The 16,711-nt window shown below is 39.3% G+C and overlaps 1 long non-coding RNA gene across 2 annotated transcripts in view; it reads left to right on the top strand.

The window, feature by feature from the left end:
* The window catches only part of LOC137156033 (uncharacterized), a 215,841-nt gene extending 205,450 nt beyond the window's left edge, over nt 1-10,391 (top strand). Inside the window, exon 4 of one of the 2 annotated variants that reach the window (XR_010920646.1) lies at nt 10,278-10,391. This is a non-coding gene — a long non-coding RNA (uncharacterized lncRNA). Of the gene's footprint in view, nt 1-2,528; nt 2,956-10,277 lie in introns of those variants that run through there. The other variant, XR_010920645.1, reaches the window with a different exon arrangement.
* Nucleotides 10,392-16,711: the final 6,320 nt, after the last annotated feature.

The following is a 16,711-nucleotide window of genomic DNA, read 5'->3' as shown; positions in this document are numbered from 1 at the left end:
GAGTGTGACAGTTTTCACAGGCCTGAGCAATGTAGTTTGGTGGGTCTAACTGTTAGGTGTAGACGAGGCCTAAGTAGCAAGTAACAAAGATAGGAGCTTTTAGGGGACCAAGGCCCCAATCCTGTGCTCGTTTGGCTGTCATTTGCAGGATTGGGGCCTCGTGTTAACACTAACAGATTCCATTGAAGGAGGTGATTGTATTGCTTGTATCTTACAGATCTCCTTTAGCTCCTCCAGCCCTTTCTTTTCCTTTTCTAATTTGTGCACTTTGATCTTTAAGTCCTTTACTTGCTCATTCAAGGCTCCAATTCCCAATATTAAGCCTTGTAACAACATAGCCTTTTGGTTGTCCTTTTTGCATTTCTTATCCAGCGTTATCTGTTGGAGTTCCTTTTCCAATCAGTCCCAGTCTCCCCCTAATACATCTCTGAGGAGTCCATAGGGGCCTCCTTTGAATTCAACCCATCCCTCCAGCGCCCTGGAAACGTCTTCAAATTTAAACCCTTCTAATGCCATTGCTAAACTGCTAGGTTGCATACCTTGACAGAAAAGCTACACACATAATAAACTATAGATTACCTGCTCCAGACGAATGGATCTGGGTTGAGTCATGGCACCACTAATGTTAGGATTCCCTCCAACACCTCTTTCCACTTGGCTTCCCAAGAATTCTATTCAACTCCAGCCTTCATCACTCAGGTATCTTTATTCGGCATACAGCAGTACTACACTGAGTTGATCTGAGTCAAATGCCAGGGGGATGGATGCAGGGTACATCACAGGTCCAAAGTTGCACAGAAACTCTCTCCCTTTATATATGTTATATATCTCATTGTATTTACTATACATTGCATCACACATTTTTGGATTGGCTTGGTTACTTTGCAGGAACCAATCCTGGTACAGCATGCGCTGTCCACGCATTGTCCATGCTTCGATTTCCTCTTTACTTGATCTCTACATTCCTAACTTATTTTGTCCCTTGTTATCTAGTTCATAGTAAATAATTCCCTGGGTACTCTCCCTTTTATCTTAGTTGGTTCAGACATTCTGTCGTCTTAGGCCTTGTCTACACTAGCACTAATGCCAACAACCTTTTGTCGCTCAGAGGTGTGAAAAAAACACTTCCCTGAGTGACATAAGTTTTGCTGTCATAAGCGCTTGTGTGGACAGCGATGCGTCTCCCACCAACATGGCTACTGCCACTCATTTAGGTGGGTTTATTATGTTGGCAAGAGAGCTCTCCCGTTGACATAATGCAGCTCCACAAGCACTCTCATAGCAGCACAGCTGTGCTGCTGTAAGTTTTACATGTAGACTTGCCCTTAGCCTACTGATCTATTTACTTATCTTATTTAGCACAGACATTCTGTTTTCTACCTGATGATTTATTTATATCCCTAATTCTGTCTTCCAAAAAATGAGGCCTCCCCTCCATGTGTTAATTTCTCATGTTGGGCCTGGTCTCAGCTGCGATTATATATTAGACGTTGATCCATTGACTAGGAAATGAGATTTTATAATCTTTCAATAACTTGTAATCTTGACCATTGTGCATATTTTTGCAAATTTTGGGAGACTACGTTAAGGCTGGATGGGAAGTGTAAGTCTCTTGGAGTGATAGTAAAGTATCATTGTTCTAAAATGTAGTGTTTGAGACCATTATTGTCAAATGTTTGGATGGGTGAGGTGATATCTTTTATTGGACCAACTTCTGTTGGTGAAAGAGACAAGATTTCAAGCTACGCAGAGCTCTTCTTCAGGTCTGGAAAAGGTACTCCAAGTGTCACAGCTAAATACAAGATGGAACAGATTGTTTAGCATAAGTAGTTAACACATATTCTAAGAGACTATTCAAGGTGAAGTGGCCTGTTAGCGCCTCTGCAGTCATAGGACAAAAACGGGGGGGGGGGGGGAGGAGGGGAAATAGTGGGTTACAGATTGTTGTAGTAAATCATAATTCCACATGTTGTGCTAGGCATGTGTAGGACCCATGGATCTTGAAAGGTGTATGTGGGGGGTTTTGATCATGGTAGCAGTGGAGCTATGTCTGCAGTTTTTATATCTGTTGTTATTGTAGGGTCTGGTGAGCCTTTGAGATGGCGGGCTCTGGTCTGTGGGGAGCTTGCTTCTGATGATGAGCTTGGTGAGGTTGGGTGGTTGTTTGAAGGCCAGAAGAGGGAGGTTGGGAAAGATTTATTTCAGGATGCGGGCCCCATCGCGTATGGGTTTTAATGGTTAATAATACCCCATGTCATATATTATGGGTTGGTTTTATTATGTGGGAGAGAGAAATGCTGAAAAGTTTAGCATTGTTATGGTACATCTCTTTAATAAGTGAAGTATATTGACATAGCTCTAGACGTTGGAAAATAGGGACACACTGATAAATGCCTTCAATGTGATTAAAGCTATCCCACTAAATGATTCACCAAAGAAGTACCTCAGAGGAAGTTATTCCTGTTGACCCTCAGAGAATTATCTAATCCCTAAAGTGTGTGTACTAACCATGCTGAAACTTTTTGTAGGAGCTATTTGTCCTGCATTATGTTGTCAAAAAAGCGGCAATCTGACCTTCTGCTCTGGGCAAGTGTTATGTACAAAAGGAAGAGGACAAGAGAGTGCAGTTCTGAACCAAGAAAGGCACCAAAGCCATGGATTTCAGCCTTAACCTTTGTTTTTTTGTGGGATGCTAACTTTGGAAGTATTAGTGACCTGTTGTGCCGCTGTATCTCTTTATTTCTGTCCCTACTCTCTCTTGTGTTCCCCTTTATTGCTCTGTTACTTGTTTTTGCTGCCATCCCTGTATACTATCCCCTCTCTTCTCTCCCCCCTCAGGAGTGATCAACACCTGCATAATGTAGAGTATAATGCTTGATTTTTGTGGAAACTGATCAGTCAATTCTCTTCTTGTTTTAAAGGAGTCTATCAGTTGAAAAGTCATATAATAAAAAACAAAACAAATTGCCTTTGTTTAATAATGAGACTTCATTGCACATTACTGGAACAAAGACTTTTACAAATCAAATTTACTTTTCTCTGTTTATGCTGTTTGTTTCCTTTTTTAATTTCTTTCAGTCTGGACAAGTCAGTTTCACTTTTGTTTATAGTCACTTCTGCTGTCAGATTCACAATGCTGCACTGTTTGAGCTGTAAGCACAAGTGAAATTTTGGATTTTTTAAAACTTTTCCCAGTGGCAGACTCAGATTTATTATGATCTGTTTGGCTTACATTCACTGACACTGCCCTTCCTGTTTTGTTTTGGTGAAGGGGGTCAGAAAATGGGAATGAGTGACAGAATTTTCAGATTTTTTCCAACGTCTTCACTGTGCTACTCAGATCCTCAGTTGATTACAAGGTACAGTCAAGTAGACTTGAGTTTGCAGTGATTTTTAAAATATTATACTACGGTACTGATTTCTTTTTAAAGCTGAGGAGCAATAGATTTTCACTTTAAGCTCAAATACTGGTCAATGGACCCAACACTGATCTCACACCAGTTTTATACTAGTGTAGTTCCACTGAATTCAATAGTTATTCTTGATTAATACCAATGTAAGTGAGCTGAGAATCTGGCCAAGTATTTACTGCGTATCACTTACATATAGGTATATGCATGCATCAGTAAGCAACGGTGTATATTTTCAACTGTAGCATGAACAGGAAAGTTCAGTATTTTTCTTTGTAGTTTTAATGAGAAGTAATCACTGTCACAAATGCACATGATAATTTGTAGTACTGATTCCTATCTGTTACTGATACTGGGCCAAATCCTGAATTTATTACTGAGTCCATTCTTCGTGCGTTGAATGAGCACATTTCCTGAGTAATGATGAACTAAAATCCAAGTGAAGACTTAAGGATTTTGCCCATGGAAATTTCGCAATTATTAATTACCTGTATTACAGTAGCACTGATTCCTATCATGTGCATTTGTATATACCGTATACGTTAAGAATGGATTCCTATCTGTTACTGATACTGGGCCAAATCCTGAGTTTATTACCGATAAATAAAATGAACTCTGTTGTGCATTCTGTTACATGAAATATACCGACCTGAAAGGATAAAGAATTTTTCCAGTGTCTTTCTGCCACAGTAGTTGAGGAAAAGATTGCCCTGTACCTGGAGAACTGAAGATGAGAAAATACCATTGTACATATTGGTTCCATGTTGCTGTTTAGCCAAGTGTGGACTGTTTTTAGGGAAGGTATAAGTTGTGCATTTAAGTTAATTATTAAAAAGCATGGTTTGGACATTTAAAGCCAGTTTTCTAAAAATAAAAGACCTCTCTTTCTATTTCAGATGAGTTTTGTTGTCAAGGCAACAAAGAGGCTGCAGATAGCAAGAATGCTACGAATGCTGTAGCATTTTGTCAGGCCAAGTACATCAGCAGCGTCCATCCCTTCTGTGGACTTTAGGAAGTGATTACTATTCTGATAGGTAGCCCCTTTCTGGAGCTCACTGTGGCTAGTTTTCCTCCTCTGAGCAATTATTGTTTCATGCTTTTCTGACTAAGAAAAGGAACAAGCCATTTTCGTACTAGATGTTGTGTAGTGTTCAGTGCTTCATTTGTGATAGGGCTTGCCAGGGGCTGAGCCCTGGCACCTTTAGCCTTGGCAGTTCATAGCCCCGGCACTTTTGGGCTTGCTGCATCAGTTATGAATGTAAAAAAAATTGCTTGGGCCCGGGCATCTCTTTCATTACAAATGAAGCATTGGTTGTTTGTCTCATAGTGGATAATTTTCATGAAGCCTCAATGTTAGTGCCTCTAATGTTGAGAGAAGGCTATAGAATTACTTACAAGAGATAAAATAGGAACGAGAAGGAGAGAAGAGGTGTCAGTAATGACTGGGGTTTGCATTTCAATATTCTTGTTTTTTCTCAAATGAATTAGTACTGTGGGAAATTAGTAAAATATGGCAGGAAAAAGAATCCCTCCCACAGAACACCTTTCATCCAGGACACAGAAAATCCCTGGGAGAGAACCGTCTTGAGAAAGGCCAGAGATATGTTTCCCTCCCATCTCGCTAAGCAATCAAAAGTAAACGTAGGGAGTGTGCAATTTTTGTGAATTTACATAGGGCTCAATCTAATGGGAAAAGTGTGTGCAAGTGCCTTAGACACACAAGCATGATGCAAACACCTACAGTTTAGCTGACTGAGTACAGTACCAGAACACCAGGATTCCATTCTAGACTATGTGACTGACCCCCTGTCTGACCTTGAGCAAGTTACTTAAACTCTGTGTGCCTCAATTTCCCTTGTAAAATGGGGATGATAATACCTAGTTATTTGAATCATTACAGCTTAAAGTGCTTTACAAAGGTGATCAGTTTTTCCCATTTTACGGATGGAGAAACTGAGACACAGGGAAGACAGTGACTTGCTCAAGTTCACCTTGCAGGCTAGTGACTTGAACCCAGGTTGTCTGACATATAATCTAGTGCCTTATCTACTAAGTTGTACTAGCTTTAATTAGACTAGTCTTTGAAATGCTTTTGAATACTCTTTGAAGTGCTTCTCATCCACACACAAAAGTGTTTAGAACACATTTAAACCTGTTAAAGCATTGTTTTGAATAGACAGTGCTTTTAACAGGCCTGGGACTCGTTCAGTCTAAACCATTTCAGTGCCAGTGAGGACATGAAAGAGCCAAAACAGTTCACCTCATCCTCCCACATCTGTCCTCCAGTGCACTGATGGCCCTTTGAAATCTCCCAGAACTCTTTGCTTCTGGGAACTGTGGGACACTGTGATGGAATATACCCCTCTCTTCACACCCTACACACTACTTTAATAATCTTTGTACAAGGTACAAATTGTAAGGTATCATTTGAAAACTCATAATTTGCTGATCAGTTATTGTCCTGATAAAATATATGTGGCAACATTACTTGTGGAGTTATAAGATTTCTCTGCATGAAGTTATTAACCCATGTTCCAAACCACATAGCCCTTTCCAGACAGAAGTCAGGTATGTCCTAAACAAAGTAAGGAATGTGTGCTTGCCTTAATTTGCATTTAAGCAGTAAACAGAGTCATCAAGCAGAGAGGGACAATAAAGAATGCTTAAAACAGGTTAAAAAAAAAAAAAAGCCAGCAGGGGACATCCTTCCACATAGACTCTTTGTCTCCCAGTTCCCAGCTGGAAATGCTTTTCAAAGAGGAACAGGAGACTATAGCAAGAAGGGGCAAACACCCCAAGACATCCCCCCTCCCTGCCCATTGCATTCTGTGTGTCTGAGAAGATAAAAGGAAACAACTGTTGAAGTTTGGGTGAGGAGTCCTGACCTGAAAAGTTAAGTCAGTAACCTTGCTGGAAGCATGTGGTGAGGTTTGCTTGAATCTTCTATAGTTTGTTAAGTTAGGCACTAGTAAGCATTGTGTCTTTATTTTTCTTGTAACCATTTCTGACTTTTATGCCTCATTACTTGTACTCGCTTAAAATTTCTCTCTTTGTAGTTAATAAACTTGTTTTACTGTTTTTTTCTAATCCAGAGTGTTCAAACTGAAGTGTCTGGGTAATTCTATTTAAGATAATAAGATGGTATATTATTCCCTATAATGGAATAATGGACTTAAAATATGTGTACTGTCTAGAAGAGGGCTGGGCAGAACATTACATACATTTCTGGGGTTAAATTCAGGATTGGGTGTGTTTTGGGGTCACCTCGCAGTATAATCAAGGCTGGTGAGAGACAGGGTGTAACCGGCAGGCTGCAGTAACACACAGACACTCGGGGTGTGGCTTGCATGCTGGAAAGTTGTTTGTGAGTGGCCCAGATGGGAGCTACTTCAGCAAGGAATTAATTGTAAGGCAGCCAAGGTTGCAGGGCAGAGGTGACACAATTCCCCACTGGTCTGAATTGTACCCTGGTATATCACAAACATATACCCAAAGGGCATTGAAACTTGAAAAGGTTTAGAACAGCTGTAGTATGGATGCAGGACAAACCCGTAATAGTTCTTAAACTGAAGCAGTATGGCTAGAACAGTTTTTGCTTAAATCAGTCCAGCAAGTCGAATTACAAACAGTTTAGTTACCTACTGTAGAATTAGCTAAAGGTATGTGCCCAAAAGAAGACAGAGCAGAGGAGTACAATTCAACATACAGAATGTCCATTGTTGCCAGAGTTCTTTCAAAATAAGAGGACATCTGCTTCACAGAATAGGATCTTGTTTTTGAAAAAACCTGCCCCATTCAGAAAAGGAAAAATGAAAATGAAAGAAAACAAAAAGGCGTGTCACAATAAAGAAAGATTTCTCACTACAGCAAAGCATTTTCTTCGCTGGGACTTATTAAAATATAGACATTTTCTGTAAAAGAAAAAGAAATGTACAAAGCACACCATCAAAGCAGAATCTTGAGTAGTTTCAATCTGATAGAGCTCCTCTATAACTGAGATTCGTGGTGAGACACACATCCCTTTAAAGATTTCATACCAAATGTCTTCTGCATATGCGGGAATTAAATGTTAAATAAATCATACTGATTTCTGTGCTGAAAGAGATCTGGTTCTTTTTTTTTCTTTTTCTTTTTTTTAAGAAGGCTGTGTAAAAAGGGTGTGAGAGTTATCATCTGCAACTATTTAATTTGTGTTAGTATCTAAATCATAGAAGCCAAGTTTTTAAAATTACAAATGCAATAGAATACTGTAAAAAAGAGCAAGTCCCAGAAAAACTGTGATGACTGTCCACCCCCATATCGGGGAACGTGGTGCAGCCTCTCCCAAGCATAGTGTAAACTGTGTGAGTCTGTTATCCCTGTCTCACAACGAATCCCATCTCTCTGAGGTCTGATTTGTATACAGAAGAGACCCTCCTCTTTGTGTTAATCTCTTCTTGGAGGGAAGTGGGAGCCAGCTGCCTCCACAGCATCGTTGCTTCCTTCTCCTAGATGTTGTAGGTCCAGGGAACTGTTAAAGGAAAAGGGAGTAAGCAATGGGCAGAATCTGGGATGAACACACTTTGTGTCCATCATAAACCGCACAGAAATTCATGACTCTTAGAGAAGTCGCTGCATAAGATGGGAGAATTGGACAGGATATAAGGGAACATGGAGAGGCTGCTTCTTGACAACATAGAGAGCCAGAGTCTCAAGCAGGTTTATGTGCCACTCAGCAGCCATTGTTCGAAGGGAACTCCCTGCTGGCGCCTCTGCACCAAAGCTAGTCCTGGCTCCTCTTCCTTATCTTCCTGGTGTAAGGGGTGTGTTGAGGAAGACAGAGGGCGTGTCAGGAATAGGGTGAGGATACAAGAGAGCACTGCTGTGCCTCAACAATTCTCTACTGACATGAGTTCCATTAAGGACCCTGCATGAATGACGCCCTTCCAGGCAGCTCTGAATAGGAATGGCCCTGAGACTGAGGGAGCTGTAAGACACTGCCACCTGCCACTACCCTGCCGACCAAAGGAGACAATCAAGCCCTGTGTCTTTAAATCCATCTAAAATAATACTTGTTTTATTGGATGCCTGGGGAAAATAAGCAATAAGATGTTTCCAAACCTCCCCTCCTTCACAACCTCTTTCCCCGCCTTTCCTTCCTTCCTTCTCTTCTGGGTTATTAGTATTTGTAGTTCAGTTTCTGTTTTTCATTTGGTGTGCAGGACTGAGGGCCCAATCTTTGCTCCAAGAGAAAGGATTGCAGGATCCAAGTTCCTGCACCTAAAATGTGCACTAAATGAATGGAATTAATGAACCTTTTAAGCTACAAGTTAACTAGAGGAAGGCCATTTCTTTCCAATAACATCTTCAAAAAGGCTCAGTCAAACCAATGGGCTTCCTATAGACTGAAGAGAAGGGAGGCATGATCTACAATAGTGGTTTTGAACCTTTTAAAATTTGCAGGCACCTAAAAAATTTCAAATGGAGGTGTGGATCCCTTTGGAAATCTTAGACATAGTCTATGGACCCCCAGGGTTCTGAGGACCACCAGGTGAAAACCACTAATCTACAATGAAGGCGTGGATTTATAAGGAAAGCATAGAGTGTTTATTAGCTCCTGAGCACCCATGAGATGAAAGTGCTTGGTGTTCTTAGGTATTATACACTGGACTGACATTAGTGTTCAATATTCATGCTGTAACCAAGTAACAAATCAAACCAAGAAAGAAAAAAGCACAGCAGTACTGCCAATTAGAAATTCTTTTCCGTAAAAGGTTGCATATATTAATTACAGAGACATAAAAGATCCGGTGTATAAGAGCAATTTGAAAGGCACATGGGGTGAAATTCACCTTAGTGCAGAGAGCCAGCATGAGGGCTATACTTCATTTAAGTCTCATTTAAGCCCTGTTTTGACTTAAGTGGTGCATAGGACTAATGCTGATCTTCTGCACTGGAGTAAATTTCACCCAGTTATCTATTTAAAACATTGCTTTTTCTAGGGTTTGACCCTGTAACCTTTTTCCATGCAAGCAATGCTTATGGAAATAAATCCACTAATTTCAATGGAACTGCTTGCATGAGTAAGGTCTGTGGGACTAGCTCCAGTGCCCCAGTCCTGCAATGAGGCTATCTGAGTGACAGGATAATCCCCCCACAGAGCTTGTTGCAGGACTTGGCCTTTAGTTACTTCTGCCTTTTGCCTCAAAATAATGCCCAAATAGTGCAATGTTGCACACAAGAGTTGTGAGGTTAACACTGCAATTTAAATGCACTCTGATGGATTGGCTTTGATTAATTTTACGCATTAGAATTCTTATATCTATTTTGGTCAAAACAAACTGGTGGTATTATCTTATTTCATATTTACTATTTATAAGCTGCGTATCAGAAACACGTCCGCAGTTTCTGTCACTGACATGGGCAAGCATTTTTGTGCACAAAGAAAATTCCTTTCAAAAGAAGTTTCAGGAATTGAAGATGTTCTCATTTGGATGGGCTAAAATGAAACACTGAAGGCTTCAAATATCAGATAACACCCAAGACCTTTTCAAACAATGGTACACTAAGCACTGCTTCAGCCAGCTATAAAAGACATCAGTCACTGGACATTACTAAGCAAACGTGGTCTGATCCTGCAACGAAAGCTGAGGATGTTCATCACCTTGAAGAATCAAGCACATGTGTATCAAGATTCTTCTCACGCAAAATAAACATTCTCAGGTTAAATTCCTTTTTTGATACAATATGCCAGATAAGGTCTTGAAGGCATGTGTGATTAGCCATACCTGGCTAAATTTGAGACTGAAAATTGGAAGAACATGGCTTACCCAAAGGAAAATGATGATGGTTTGGCACTCTCTAACTTTTTTTCATATTTTGTTGCAGGCCGGTTAGCTCGATATAATTTGGACCCACAGAAGAAGAACAAATTACCCACATCAAAATATGCTTTGTTCTCATATCCATCCCCAAATTAAATGACTAATTCTTTTGTTGAATACATATTACCTGTTTTGGAAAAAAGTAATTAGGAATGTGAAATATTCCTCTGTTTTTTTTAAATTTAACAATATATTCTTTAGTTATTCAAGAGGGGAGAAAAAAGCACCTAAAATCTTTCTTGGTTGGTGAAATGGCTTTTTTTCCCAGGTTGAAATAGTGGATGAGAAGAGTAGAGATGGCACTCTAGAATTCTAGTTTGCTTTTAAAAATCTTTATTTATATAATTATGACTATACTCAATCACTTGAAAATCTGTGCACCCAAATGTACATAGACTTTGTGTGTGTGTGTGTGTGTGTGACACATTCCAACCCCTCTTCTATGTGTTGTAAGTGGATGTTTTGGGGGAACACAAGAAAACAATCTGAGCAGACAAACGTCATCTAACCTCAGACTGATTCAGCAAAAATACTACTTCATCTCTATAGAGCAATCAGGCATTTGATATCAATATAACTAGGCTTGGCAGAAGACAATGTTTTAAAATATATTTTCAACAGATATCTGTTTATTTTTAAGCCTTTATTTTTATCCATTAAAATGTTCACAGTTGAGGGAATTTGGGGGAAGGCAGACAATAATTATTTAATGACAGTAGCTGTTGAGATTAAAAGAGTTAAAACTTTATTGCCGTTAACCACAAATTAACATCATATGTCAAAATATACAAAGTCAATATCCTTAAATCAAACCCTAATACGTTCTCAAGCATCACTAGTCTTATGCCTGTTTGAAAATGTTGATTATTATCAAAGGAAATATTTTTTCTTCTGTTAGTGTATGTGCAGTGAAATCAACAGCTACTGACATTTACCAATTAAAATCTAATCTTTCCAAGCCTAAGGATGACTCACCAGATCAGCACTGCATACTTGTGTAGGGGATCAGAATCTGCCATTCAGTTACAACCACATATTTTTAAATTGTTCTTATTTCAGTTTGGATTCCTTGAGGGGATGTTTCATAGGGGCAAAGTATTTCGCACTAAATAAATTTCGCACTCCAAACTCTCATACAAAAAATAAAGCAAAACCTCATCAATAACACACGTTCCATCCCCAGACTTCATATGGCTTCATAACTCTGCAATGAACACAACCATTCAACGAGTACACTTTTACCTCTAATAATGAAGAATAGAGAGAAGGATAGTAAAGTTCTGACTTAGCAAGAACAAATGGCAGAAAAGCACAAGCTGGAAACCTTCCAAATGGAAAACTAACAGTCAATCCCAATTTTTAAAAACAATTTTTGCTGACAGGTATTATGTCTTTAGAAATAAAAACTCTGATTGAACTACTCTGTAACTTCATGATATATGCACCCTGGGGAAAATGCAGAACTGATAGCGTAGTTTTACCTGAGTAAGGACGGCAGGAATATAAATGAATCTCCAAGTACAAATGGTTACCCATACTGATTTTTAGAAACACATTCTTTAGTAATGATTAATTACTTCTCATTGGGAATTTGTTACTTTCATGCTCCAATGTAACATATTACCTTAACCTTTCTATTCTCCTCTTTTTCCTTTCATCCCACCAAAATGACAAAAGCTCATCTATGCAGTTCACACCCAATTCGTGATTTAGAAGAAGCTAACAACTATAATAGCCTTGTGCCTATACAGCATATTTGTAAAATTAATATGTGCAGACCAAACCAAATTCACTAAAAATATAGACATCTTAGACCCCTAAGTATAACTAAGATAGCTAATGAGGCAAACTAATTGTTTACTGAGTAGAAACAACATTTCTGTAGGCAGAGTGATGTTTTTGCACTATTCCCTAATCAAGGCATCAAGATCTGACACCCACTTTGACAGGGCTGTCCTGCATCCATTCTGTAAATAGACTCCCAACATCCACCTTCTATGAGGTCACTGCTTCTGACTCACCAAATGTGGAATATATGCTGACAATCACAGAAAAAAGAGAAAACTGTTACCTACCCCACAGTAACTGTGGTCAGTTGAGATATGTTCTCCACATGAATTTCATGACCCACCCTCCTTCCGACTACTATAGCATCCCATTGCACTTAGATTCTGTATAGGCAAAGTAACCGAGGGGCAGTTGGGCCTGCTTTGCCCTTTATGCCCTCAGATGGGGATGGGAGGTGGGGCATGAGAGCATCTAGGGCACTGCAGAATGCTGCCCCTGCAGATGCTGCTGGCCAAAAGAATTTGATCGCATGTGCCACAGAAGTGGAATCTGTGTGTACAACACATCTAAAAAAACATAGTTACAGTAGGGTAAGTAATTTTGGATGATCAACTTTAGTACCTAAAGCAATGGCAAGTTGCAAAGATGTAGCTGCCTTGATTTTGAATGTAATCGTTTGACCAAAAACTCTAAACTGGTTTCCAAATTTACATGGGAAGATTTTTTTGTAACTGTGTATTTCTATCACAAAATATATTCGGACTGCAGTTGTCCAAATTATGGCCATTTGCAAGAGGCTGAGCTGTCTAGTCCTGGTCCAGCAAAGCACTTAAGCAATATTCTTAACATTAAACATGCTAATAAGTTCCAATTTCTGGATTCTATAGGGAAGGAGAAAAGCACATGCTAATAATTATTAGCCTTGCTGTTTTGGTCTTTTAATATTTCTACTAGAAATATTACAAACTACAGATACTACCAGCATATTTTATTGATCTGCTAAATCTCTGATGTTGCTATGAACACTGTAGAAAAGCACTTTCTCAATTTAAAGAATTAATTTAATTTCATTGCCATCTGGAATTCCAGAAGCAACTAGAGGAGCACAATGAAATTGTAAAACTCTTGAACAAAAGGTGGCAAACTATTACCCATCAAACCTTCAATGTCCTTTCTTCATCCACCATCTCCATCTTGTTTGGATTAAGTTTTAGCCAGCCGTCTCTCATCCAAAGGATGCAGTTCACCTTCATAAAGGATATCCATCCAGGTCAAGACTGAGACACACTCACAGGGCAGTGTAAGGAAGCTTTCTGTATTCAGTCTGTTTTATGGACAAAAAGCTTGATCCAATGCCCATTTAGGTCAATGGAAGGACTCTCATTGACTTCAGCTGTTGATAGGCCCAAATAAAAGACATGGGTCACTAGGCTGTCACTCTGTCCCTTTAAATTAGCACTAACTTTACTTTAGTAAGAAGCAGAAGAAGATAAAATTTGAACTAAATTCCTATGGTGATAAATCTGTGCCATTAGATGTGTCTAAAAGGGTTGTCTATGATGGTAATCCACAGTAACAGTTCCTTCTTCAGTTTAAAATTAAAATCTGTGAAATCAAATAATATAAAGCCTTGCAAATACTTGTCTATACAAAGATTTATATCTGACGTATTTGAACTAAGGAGAATATCTAAATAGAATACAATATGTGTTGAACACATTTCTGCCGGAAACCTTTGTTATTCAAAGAGTAGCTGTAACATGTTGTGGGAACCAAGAAATTAAGAAAAATATTGCAGTGCCGTCAAGAGTAAGTGTAGACATTTTATTCCTGCTAAATTAAAAAGAAAGGCCTTACATTTAGAATAATTTGCTGATGCAACACTCAAGCAGAGCAGTAATTTATAGCTAGTGATCTTTTCTCTACTCCCAACTTCTCTTCTGCTAGAAGAAAGCTAAATGTTTTTATCACTTAGCTGCTGCGGTGTGCAAAGGATGGTGAATAAAAGGATGGTTTGAGGGGCTGATTCTTCTGAAAAAATCTTCAGCCTGTGCACCCCCAAAGCCAGGATATGGCTTCTGGGCCTAATTTTGGCCTCCCTCTGCTGTTTTGTACTCCTCTATCTCTAGCAGCATAAAGGAGCCACAGGCTGGTTTTACTGACTACTTAGGAACTCCACTCGTGGCATTGGGCCAGCATAGCGGCTTTATGCCACTCTTCTGCAAAGGTGGCATAAAGCCCCCTTCGTTCCCAGTTCTGAATGTCTGCCTCTATCGCCACAGCAGGCCAACCTAGTCAGAGTGAATCAAGCCTGGCCTGCAAAAACAAGACCACTTCACCCCTTAAAGACATTGTAAAAATGCAATTTAAAAACATCTATCCCATGCTTATTTAAGAGAAAAGGAATAACACTTTTGTCGGGAACCCTCTTTTGACATGTTTTATTTTTTAACTTAAACATCTTTCAGCTCAAGTGAATAATAAACCCTGATTGTATCGGAAAACTAGGGGCTTAGTAAATAAACACAAATTATAACTGAAGCAAATAGAGATGGAACTGAATGAAAGACTAAATTTTGAACTAAAATGTTTCCAGTATAAAATAAAACTTGATGTTTGAACCAGCTGGGGAAAAGAATTGACTCAAGGAGAGTAATAAATATTCACATTCATTAGGACCCAGTCACACTGTTATTATACACACCCAAAACGCCAATTGATTTCTTCTTGGTTCCAATTTAAGCCAACATCAGTTAAATGTGTAAGTGCCGCAGGCATGACCCCCTTTATGCTATTGATAGAATCACATCGTGAGGCCCATTAAGACTGGGATTTGACAAACAGAGTGTGCCTCACAATCATTCTAATTAGCAATGTAAAATTTTAGGAAAGCTCCCACAGAATCCCATTGGTTATTTACACTCCAGGAAAAAAAAACTGTTTCAGAGTTGTTGAAATAATGATTAATGGTGTATGGTGTCACTTGTCCTTGCAACAATTTATCACAGCCATACACCCACATTGCTTTTGGCAGAACTATTTTGGTGAGCTCCTGAGACATCCATCCTGTTAAACTGTAATATTTCTAGGAGCAAGTTCTCCTGAGAAACTTGAATATAGGTGGATCTGCACTCAGGATGCAGTGGATGGATTGGAAGAACTGGCTGAATTGAGAGTTGTGAAACACCTGGATGCAGATGCATGGTGGTGTACTTACATTGCAAGTTTGAGGTGTTCTAATAAATGGTTTTTGTTTTGTATTGCAAGGTCTTTTGAACATGTAGACAGATTCCAATGAACCACAACTTGGGGCTTTGATAAATGTTTGTATAGTAGATAGCACCATGGGGACATGGCCTGTAGGTGCTAGTGAAAAACAAATAAGTAATAATTAGTGTGTTCTATTCATTGGCATCATGTTACAGGTTATGCAGTATCTTAACGTCCTCTGTCTACTTAATAGTTTGGCATAGGACTAAGAACCTCTAGCCTTGTAGATCAATTTTCAAAGCAACTCTTAGAAATTATTCGTATTTATGGAAATGTCCCCCAAAATATTCTGCCAAGAATATTTTGCCTACGCCAGTGGAGCCCTGACACCTTGCAATAATGATGATTTTAAATTTGGGGAAGAAAAAGGTGGCCTCTCACAGTGGATGAAACTCAGTCTAGCATAAGGCCCTCTGCACTACATAAACTCTGCAGTTGTGCTGTATAGAGGGGCTATACTGTGACCTAACAAAGAGCCCTTTGCATCGCAAGTGGGTTTCTCCAGTGACTCCAACTATGCCAGCAGAGAGGCTAGTTCCAAATGGGTCAGCACAAAGGGGATTTTGGGGATGGAGCCATGCCATCTGTGACTATATAATCAAGGGTTGTCAAATCCCAACATAGAATGTGCAGTCACTATCCTAGCTTGTAAACTGGGATATCAGCAATGGAGGAGCTATGTTATAGCCCAGAGCCTATTGCATTTTGGGGGCTGATTGCCATACTTTCTGCTCCCACTTAGTTCCCCAAACAATTACACAGACGTCTTGTGGGGCGGGGTGAATTCCATCCCATATGGGCTCTTATGCCAGTTGATTCAGAGTTGTGTTACCTGCTGTGTAGAAAGTAAGCACCATACCCTTCTGCGTAGGTTGTAAATGCCATGGGACAAATTTTACTCTCAAACACATATGTGTAACCCTGATGAAGCAATGGGGTTTCAAATTATCTAAATAACATTTTTTTTTACTTTAAATAAACATATTATTCCATCCATTGGAGTTCTGTCTTCTCCAGAAAGCCATGCCTTTTGCTACTAACAAAAGTATTTATCCCACTTCAGCCAACAGCATTCAGTCATAACAAATGCTAACTTCTATTTTCTGAAACTATGTAGTTTCATGAGCGTAAATGAGAATTTGTCCTCATGACCGTAATTATTTAGAGAAAGGCTTGTAGGGAAACCTAGGTCTAACAAATGAGAGGAAGAGGTAGTATTTAGAATCCCAATCAAACCAGCTTTTGATCAAGGTCAGAGTTGGTAAAGGAAACCCGCCTCCACAAAACCACAGAAGACACAGATGGTTTCCATTTTGATTATGTTAAATGTGATGAATAATTTAATGTATAATTTTTTGCAATATACATAACTAGCAGAAC

Source organism: Emydura macquarii, unplaced genomic scaffold (genome assembly GCF_026122565.2).
Source record: "Emydura macquarii macquarii isolate MOO-44397 ecotype Brisbane River unplaced genomic scaffold, CSIRO-AGI_Emac_v2 contig_1390, whole genome shotgun sequence".
Taxonomy (NCBI): Eukaryota; Metazoa; Chordata; order Testudines; family Chelidae; genus Emydura; species Emydura macquarii.
Note: the sequence above shows the minus strand (reverse complement) of the source record. Positions and strands in the feature narration are given on the sequence as shown.